At 46.7% G+C, this 9,259-nt stretch overlaps 1 long non-coding RNA gene across 1 annotated transcript in view; it reads right to left on the minus strand.

Annotated features, from left to right (window-relative positions):
* LOC109314453 overlaps positions 1-3,317 on the minus strand; it is a 19,269-nt gene extending 15,952 nt beyond the window's left edge. The window contains exons 1-2 of the long non-coding RNA XR_002102294.1: positions 3,306-3,317; positions 21-23 (exon numbers count right to left, since the gene is read on the minus strand). This is a non-coding gene — a long non-coding RNA (uncharacterized LOC109314453). The remainder of the gene's footprint in view (positions 1-20; positions 24-3,305) is intronic.
* Between the last annotated feature and the right edge of the window lie 5,942 nt (positions 3,318-9,259).

A 9,259-nucleotide genomic window follows, 5' to 3' on the forward strand; every position in this document is an offset into this window, starting at 1 on the left:
ATCCTATGACCCCAGCGGACTTCCTGCCCTTTGGGCAGGGGGCTGGACTCGATGATCTCCCGAGGTCCCTTCCAGCCCTAATGTCTATGAATCTATGAAATCTATGATTGTGCTATACTCTTTGAAGCTCCAGGTTTCTATCCTGGCTTGTAGCCCAGCCAGGGGGTTATTACAGAAATAGTATTTTTTACCTTTGGTAGCTGCTGAATTCCAAAAATTCTGCCCCAAGTGAACATCCTCTGACCTCCTTATTCACGGAGGAAAGAGCAGAGGGGATTTGACCAAAGGACACAAGTGACTAGGAGTAAGGAGTGCAGGTGGCACTGGGTGGCAGGGTGGCACTGGGCGCCTTCTCACTTTGATCGCTCACTAGAAAAGAATGTCTTGCCCCAGGCAGAGAGACACAGTGTGAGTGGGTAGTGTGGGAGGGGGAGCCTCTCCCACACACAGACTGCTCTGCTTTCAGCCAGCCTGTCAAATGAGAAACATGTGAGGGACTTCGCAGAGGGGCAGGGATTTATGGGTCACGTTATAGGAGATGATATTGCCTGCTTTTATTTAGAGTCCTCTGTTGTGTTCATTTCCTCTCTCTCCCCCTCCTCCTTTTAACTACATACAGGCAGAATATAGTGGAGCGAGGGTTAGAGTCAGACCCCCTACCACCGTGGTATAAATCTACCTTCAGTTACCATGTGGCCTGTGGTTCACTCTCTTCCTTTGAGTCTGTTCTGTTTGTATTGGCCATATGGTGAAGGAGCCGCGGCGTCCTCGCTGTGCTGGTGGACCTCGTTCTCCAGTGCTTCGTTCCACCGACGCTTCTTTCCACAAGCTCTTCCTGTGCTTCAGGAACAATAACAACAGCCGTGTGGTTAAGCCCCTCTTTGCAAAAGCACACAGGGCACTGAGCAATGTCGCAGTAATTAAAAACACCCCCAGCCCAACAAAACTACAAAGGAACAAGTAAATAAAAGCAGTAAAAAGAAGCAATAAAACATCAGGGGCAGTCATTTTAAATCCCTTGGTGAGGATACGTTTTGAGTTGTTTTGCTAAAAGTGGGGAGATTCAAAGATATAGATGTTACAGGGGAGGCAGCTCCACACAGACAGGGCCACCACAGGAGAAACTTTATTGCCCGCCAGCCTCAGGCGCAAGGGTGAAACGCCTAACCACTCGGCGCTCTGAAAGTAACAAGCCCATTAGGTGATGGATGGAAAAGGAAGTCTTGAATGTAACCAGCGTTAGCTCATTTAGAGCTGTAGGCAGCATCCACTGTTTCATAGACAGCCAATATAAAGAATGCAAAGCAAGCTGAGCATGATCACAGTAGCTCGTGACAGCCATTGTCGTGTGAATAAGCTGCAGGGAGGGGACACATCAGCCATACAGATAACCCAGTGGAACAGAAAGGGACAGAGGCTGAGGGTGAGGAGCAGACAGCCATAGTAAAATGTAGCTCTGGATCTGGTCTCAGAAGGCCGTAGCCATTTCAGGGCTTTACTACACCTCTTTCGAGAGAAGATGGGTATAATATTGGTTGATTAACAATGTCAGACACATAGGAACAGAGGGACAGGGTGAGCCTGGATGTTCTTCCCTTGGAATAGGAGGATGAGATCCACCACATCAGAAAGTGCTGTGTCTGTGCGTGCCCTTTCTTGAAGCCAACTGGAGAGGGAATCAGGATGCTGGCAGGTAGTGCTGGAGGCCTTCAGTTCCCAACGAGTCCTTCTCAGCCAGTAAACTGATGCTATGCATCCCACAGTCAGAAGCATGTGGCTTGCTTTAAAATACAGCATCCAAGTTCAAATGCACTGGACTTGTAATCAGTGAAGTTATAAAGATAGCGCACCAAATCCTTTTGCATTTTAGGCGTCGTAGAATAGGCCTAAAAACACTGATGCGAACTCATTGCTGATACGTTTTAATTGCAATCCTGCCAGGGGGTTCTTTTGGAATTAAAATCTCTGGATAAAAGTAAAAATCAGGAAAACACAAAGCCAATATAGCTCTTTTTATGTAAAGCTTATTTTTATTCATAGGCTACTGGCACAATTTTTTTAAACTTCATTGGACTTCTTTGTTTTACTAGGTAAGCTGGGAGGCCAAATACAAGTTTTTATGCTACAATTGGATCCTTACTATCTATTGGGGGTCTCTACAGGGGTTTGATTGCAAGAATGGGACCACAATGGATGACTGAAACAGCTCTCCAGTTATTTCAAATACAAAATATATAATAAGGTTGCTGAACGTGTTTGCTTTCATTTTTGTCATTGGATGCTGGAACTAGGGCAAAAGGAAACAAGAAGAGTGGGGCAGTGGAAGAGAGCTATTAAAGCTAAGTTAATGATAATAAAAAAGCACATGTGCAGGGTAATAAATCTGATGGGATGGGCAGTCATTTTGCTAAGCATTTTCTGCAAATGTTAGCTAATAAAAACAGCTGAGTGCTTGGTAGCTGAGATCATCTCCTCCATGCATTTTACCATTTTAAAATTATTTTTTCCTCCCAATTTTTAGAAAAAAGCCTATTTTTAAGGGAAAATTTCAATTATATGCTGATTTGTAAACCCAGGGAGTGAACAGGACTTTTGGGATGAAGGACATTTTAGCCCAGCAGGTATTTAATTTTTTTGTTGGATTGCACAACGGCACATTTAAAAAAAAAATTAAATCACTGTTGCCTCAAAAGATCATCCTCTGCCCAGCTTTTTGCTACGATGACTATAGTGACCTGCTGGCAAGAGTTTGTAGGATGTCAGTCACCATGGTATCTGTGTGAATGTTACATAGTTTAAATTGGGAGTGGTTCATATTACACAGGTATCTAGCTTAATGCTTTTATTATAATTTGTTAGTATTACAGTAGCACAAGGGTGAGCAAAATGCGGCCCATGGGCCAGATGCAGCCTGCCAGGCCATTCTATCTGGCCCTTGGGGCCCCTAAAAAATTTAGAAAATTAATATTTATCTGCCCCTGGCTGCCTGTCATGCGGCCCTCGATGGCTTGCCAAAACTCAGTAAGTGGCCCTCCGCCTGAAATCATTGCCCACCCCTGCAGTAGCATCTTGAGGGCAACAGCCGTGACGGGGTCTAATTGTGTTGCATGCTGGACAAACCTAGGATGAAGAGGCGCTGTCTGTTCTGAAGATCTTGTAACCCAAACAGATGAAGTGTAGCAAGGGAAACCAGTAGTGTAACATGGGGTGGGTGAGCAGGGACTGTGCCCCAGCTACCACCTAAGGGGAGGACTGCCATAAGGATGGGTCAGGGAGAACAACTCATCCCAGGCTGCAGCTGGCACAGGCAATGTGTGTCCTTGAGCACAAGGTGATCTGGGAATAGAAGTTTGATAGCATGGCAGTGGAGTTTACTGCTCCTGGGGGGAGGGGAGCTGACCCCTTTTTTTTGTGGCCAAAATCAATTTTTCGTTTTTTGCCTTCTGGACATAGGCTTCAGCAACAAAAAATGGGTGACAATGTCCCCTCCCGGCAGCAGCAAACTCTACCACTTCTCTGGATGACTACAATTCCCAAAATGTCTTGAAGTCCCTGCCATTGCCTGGCTCCATGCCTGTTGCTGTTCCTGCACCAGCAAGCCACTGAAGTACTTGCATGAGCATGAGTTTGAAAGCAGGATCAGGTGAATGGAATGGACTTGGCTGGGATGATCTAGTTGGGTGGCGATGGTCCTGCTTTGAGCAGGGGGTTGGACTAGATGTGACCTCCTGAGGTCCCGTCCAACCCTCATTTTCTATGATTCTATGAATTATCTGCATAGGTATTGCCAGGTCCTTGCATCACTACTGTTTTCAGAGACCAAGGTGGAGAAGCACTAAGGCAGTAGCCATGGACTGTAAAGCTACAGTTGGAGGGAACCTTAGTTAAAGAAATGCCTGGTGATGGGCTGTCAGGGTAGCTGAGAGTGGCTGAGGAATAACGAGCACTTGATCAGACCCCTGTTTTGCAATAAGGCCAGGGTTTAGGATTTAACTTTGGAGGTGTTTAGATCTAGGATTCTGGCTTGGGTCCATATTAGAAAAAGGCACAAAGCATGAAGACTGGAACTGGTTGCCAACAAACACTTTCCGATGCTGGAGTGTTCACATGGAGGATTGTGGTTTGAGCCCCTTTATGTTCCTCACCCTCCCCAAACTACCCCTGCCAAGCCTAGCCCCTCAGCTGGTGTAAAATGGTGTAGCTTCCTGATTTCCCTGTATTTACACTAGCTTTGACCCTGATATTTCAAACCAAGTCCCACACCCAGAATATTCAGGGCATGACAGTACTCCTGTTCTATATAGCTGATGCTTATCAGCTGTCCCAGTGCCATAGAAGATGCCAAACTGGATTTTATTTAATGGAATAGTACTGCACTTTATTTACGACTCGGTCCCTTGCCCATAAGATGGATAAATTGGAGAAAGAGAAGAAAAGATGGAGGGAAAAGAAGAACGTATGCATTCAGAAATAGATGTGTTGGAAGTGAATCAGGGGTGTCTCCCTCTAGCAGGTCCCATAGAGGGACTGGAGTGCAACTTCTGAATTCAGTGCTGAGCTTCTCCAGAGTTCAAGGACATTCAGATTTGATGTGAGCCCATTCCTAGCAAATATACCTTCAGTAAAATACTCCAAGGGGCTTTCAAGCCCAGCAAGAAGAAAGAATCATGGAACTGGAGCCATGACTTGGGTAGGAGTGAGCTTAGCTCTATTTTCTTTGGGTAGAAAGGGAAAAACAGTAAGCTTGCGAAGAGGTTGGGGGATGGTGGAGGGCATGGTCAGTAATGCTAATTTTTTTGCTTTCAGAGATTTGGAATTCTTTCTCCAGTCTGGCTCATGACTGTTTATTTCACCAGGAGGGTGGGGAGCAGTGGAGCTGGAGCCCTGTACCTTTTCAATCTCCCACCCAGCCCACTCCCCATTCATGAGATATTTGATCAGTGAGCAAATTCCTGAATGGGTGCCAGGCTGTTCCTGAGTGGCTCAGCTGCAAGTCCTGAAGCCCTGGATCACAGGCTCTCCTCCCATATGCTTTCGATTATTCCTAGCTTTGCCTGCAGAGAAGTTGGCTAAGGGGATAAAGACCCCCTCACTCTCACCTATGATTCTCTCTGTGCTGGGGGCACTATACTGACAACATGGTTTTCATGATTTTCTATGGAAAATCCATGGCCATGTGGTGCACTCCATGGGCATTGGCTGTCACCTTCACTCCACCCATAGGACTGAAGATTTCCGTGGGTTTGGTTTTGTGCAATATCAAAGCATCTAGCATGGCTCACGAAGTGTGCATGTTACTTGAGAAAGAATGTCATAGACCCAGGACAGCTGGGTCCGTGACACTAAGAGCAGGGACAGGGAGCAGACAGTAAACCTAAACACAGCGATGCCATTGCTCAGAGAGGTCAGTGATGAAAAATACCTCTTGGCATAGGGTTACCAATACCATATGTCTGGGTTTTCCCGGACATGTCCTCTTTTTTGACCCCCTGTCCTCCTGTCCAGGCAGGTTTTTAAAATGTGAGCAAGTGTCCAGGTTTTTGCTCTGATCTGCTTTCCCCGGCTGGCTGCTTGGGGCTGGGAGCAGTGGGCAAGGTGATTGGCTGTTGGGGGTCACATGCTGTGCACGCAGGCACCAATACGTGGGTACACAGGAGCTAAGTGGGCAGCAGAGCCGGAGGGTGCTGCGGGTTGGGAGTGAGGGGCACCGGCAGGGCTGAGGGAGCAGGGACTTAGGAGTGAGGGGCAGAGGCAGGGCACTGGCGTATCACTGCCCCCTCCCAATCATATGCTCCTCCCCCTTCTCCTTCCCTCCCATCCCTGCCTCACAGGCATCCTCTTTTTTGATACTGGAAATTTGGTAACCTACCAGTCAAATCATCCACATCGTTGCCTCCTGCTTCTCTTCTGCCACCACTCAGTGCAGTCCCTGCACCAAGGCTTTGGCCAGTCTGATTTTGAAAGTCCAAGACAATAGTGCTTCTGCCACTGTTTGTGGGAAATTGTCCACTACTTTGTACCTCTCTCCTTTAGTGTAAAGCTGGCTTGAGTATCTCTGCACAACACTGTGGTCACTTCTGCAACTGCGGTGTATCGGCAACCATAAATCACCCCACGTGTTCCAATGCTAAATTTGGACCCCTTACTCAAAATTCAACCCCCAGATCACCTTAAATGTTTCCCCACTTTGCTGACAATTTTTAATCCCTGATTATTTAATCATCACTGAGCCAACCCATACATATTCTAGCCTTTGAAACTATCCTCCTACATCAAGCCTTTTGGGTCCCTAATCAACCTAACAGTTCTTCTCTGAACTCCCTTTGATTAGAGCAAACACCTAGCTCATCTGCAGCTAAAATGCCATTAGTAGTCCTTCCCAGCACTACTCTGTCTGTCCTTTTAGAGCACCCAAGCTACAGTTACCAAAGCCTCATAGCCCAGCAAATGCCCATTAAAGGGCCTGGCCTTGAAACGAACCCGAACCTACTTCAAACTTGGCTTGGAGGAATTACAAGTCCAATAATTCAATGCAAATTTTCTTCCTAGCTTATTGGAATATCCCTGCCTTTAATTTTTAAAAAAGTTATCTGTCAAGCATTTTGTAAAATCATAAATGAGATTTTGCCAGCTGCCTATCCCCAGGGAGGCAGAGAAGTGTTCATAGTCACAGTTTACAAAGGACAAATTGAGCACAGAGAGGTTGGGGCTATATTTTCCAAACCTAGTAGTCCTGGACTTGTGGTGCTTCAGTGCTGGAGGTGCTTGGGACTAGCATCCCAGATATGCCAAGATATGTGGCAAACTGCCAGACTGGGTCAGACCCGGGTCCATTAGTCCAGTGACTGTTAGCAGGCAGACTCAGACAGAGACCAAGGCCAGATGTTTAGCAGAAAGGAGTTAGAACGCCTGTGCAAGCAGGTGTGATTTAATTGCACCCTCTCCCCCTCCCCAACATGAGACATTATCCACATCTGTACTGGCTAGAGGTTGGCATCAGCCCTAGGGCATGATGTTTCATGACTCTTCCAGAACTTTGGTGCCATCTATTATGGACAACCTAGTTTTCATGCTGTGTCATGTCAGCATGCCTGGAGCAGAGTTAGATAACACAGTACTTAAAACACCTATGGCTGCCTGAAACTATTTGCATCTATAGGTTCAACCACCCACAGAACTGAACCTGTCTTAGCAAAGAAGGGAACTTCAGCAGAAGCATCCAAACTTCAACACAACTTCTGGCTCTTAATCCATCATCAACACCAGCACAGCTGACACGGGATACAGGATGACCCAGTGGAAACAAGGTTTGTACCCCATCCCCATCTACAAGCATCTTTCTCCCCCCTCCCCCATCTGTCTGTCTTGGCTTTCCCCTGCATGAAATGGGAATAGCCAATAATTGTTCACCACAGTGTAAAGTTTGCCAAGTGCTTCAAGCATCTGGGAGCAAAGGCAGCTCTAGAAGTTAATATGATTAAATTTAACAATAGGCCTCGGCCAACTTTGTTAAACCACATAAATTACCTTTAAAAAATACACTGACAAGTCTCTGCTGAAGACATGCAGCCGTGTTCCTGTCTCACAAAGCCCCACGTTCAAACTCATCCTGTTCCCATGCTCTCTGATTCTGGACACCCAGCCCCTTCAGGCATTTCTCTCTCCCAGCAAGGGGAAGAGTCCCCGATTTACAAGGAGTGTGCTCTGCCAGCCACTCCTGGAGCAGTTGAGCATTATCAATGCCTTCATCACACACTGGATGTTTCCCGGCTGCTGCTCTTGGCAGGGATACAGGCTGGAAAAGGGAACAGCGCTTCAGATATGCATCAGCCTCCACGCAGACACCCGCTCCTCCGCAGACATCCAGATTCCTTTCGCCAGGTGTGCTGGCTGCCCTTAATTCAGACGTTCTGTGTTTTCAAGGAAGCATCATAATTCCTCCTGCTCTCGCCTGGCCCCATGGCTGCTTTTAATTTGAACACCACCAAACAGCTGAGCTATGGCTGTTTATCTGCTGTGCTGCAGGAATATTTCGTTACAACGATAACAATGTTTCTGGTCCCTGAATTGTTGGGACAGGACTGCCATGGACTTTAGTGGGAGTCAGATTAGGGCCTAAAACAATAAACAGGGGGATTGTAATTGGATCATGATGCCTTTCATTTCTATGCTGCTGGTTTCAATCTAGCCCAGATTGGTAGTGATTAAAAAGCTACTCTCTGGTGGCTGATGTGAAGTGAGCCCTTAGTCCAGTTTCTAGCAGTCCCCTGCTGCTATTAATACTCTTTTCTGCCCCAGCAGCAAAGGTCTGAGTAGGCCTGGAGACTTACCTTCCTTGGTCAGGTTGGAGGCATACTGGCAGGGGAGTGTTTGTGAAGCTTGCATTGATGCTGCTCAAGCTGTGCTTGTTCTTTAGATAAACAGAGGCCTTGATGCTCCAGGGCACTTTTTATCAGCATAAAATTCACTAGAAGAACCACCCCAACCCCACCACAGACACTGGAGTTTCCTCTTGTTGTTAGTTCCAACCCACACGGCTGCTGCTTTGACACAGTCAGGGGTATAGGTTGTAGCCGTGTTGGTCTAAGGACATAGGCGGACAAGGTTTTTGGGTGAATCTGATCTCTTTTATTAGACCAACTCAAATAGTTGGAAAAATTCTTTGTGCAAGCTTTCGGGTACAAATACCCTTGGTCAGGCTGTGGAAGGATATTTGTACCCAACAGCTTGTGCAAAGAAGGGTGTTTGTACCTGAAAGCTTGTACAAAATAGAATTGTTCCAACTATTTGAGTTGGTCTAATAAAAGAGATCAGATTTACCCAAAGAATCTTATCTGCCTTTGATGCAGGGCAGGACTTGTTCAATAGCTGCTTCGTTTCCCCATATCACTGCCTCTGGCTGCAACTCCTCATGGTTCACAGTGGTCCTTGTTTCAAGTTCTGGGTGACGTGGTCCGCCTGTCCGAAGGCCAGATGCTTCCCGGTGTGGGATTCCACAGGAGAACAAACGCAGGCTGCCGAGCTGGATCAACAGAAAGTCTTCTCCCCAGGAAGCTAGATTGGGCAGTGTAGGTCCTATTTGCAGAGAGACTCAATAATGTTTATGACACTCACTATTTCAGAGCAATCCTAAAGGAGGACGATGCAGACAGAGAATAGGGCCAGTAGATGGACCAATACTTGCACCTCTGGGACATGATTGTAATAGCTGTAGAGGGCAATACAGCTGTTTGTCCACACCAGGCTTAGGAAGGTGAGG

The sequence above is a fragment of the Crocodylus porosus genome, unplaced genomic scaffold (genome assembly GCF_001723895.1).
Source record: "Crocodylus porosus isolate Cpor-Errol unplaced genomic scaffold, CroPor_comp1, whole genome shotgun sequence".
NCBI lineage: Eukaryota > Metazoa > Chordata > Crocodylia > Crocodylidae > Crocodylus > Crocodylus porosus.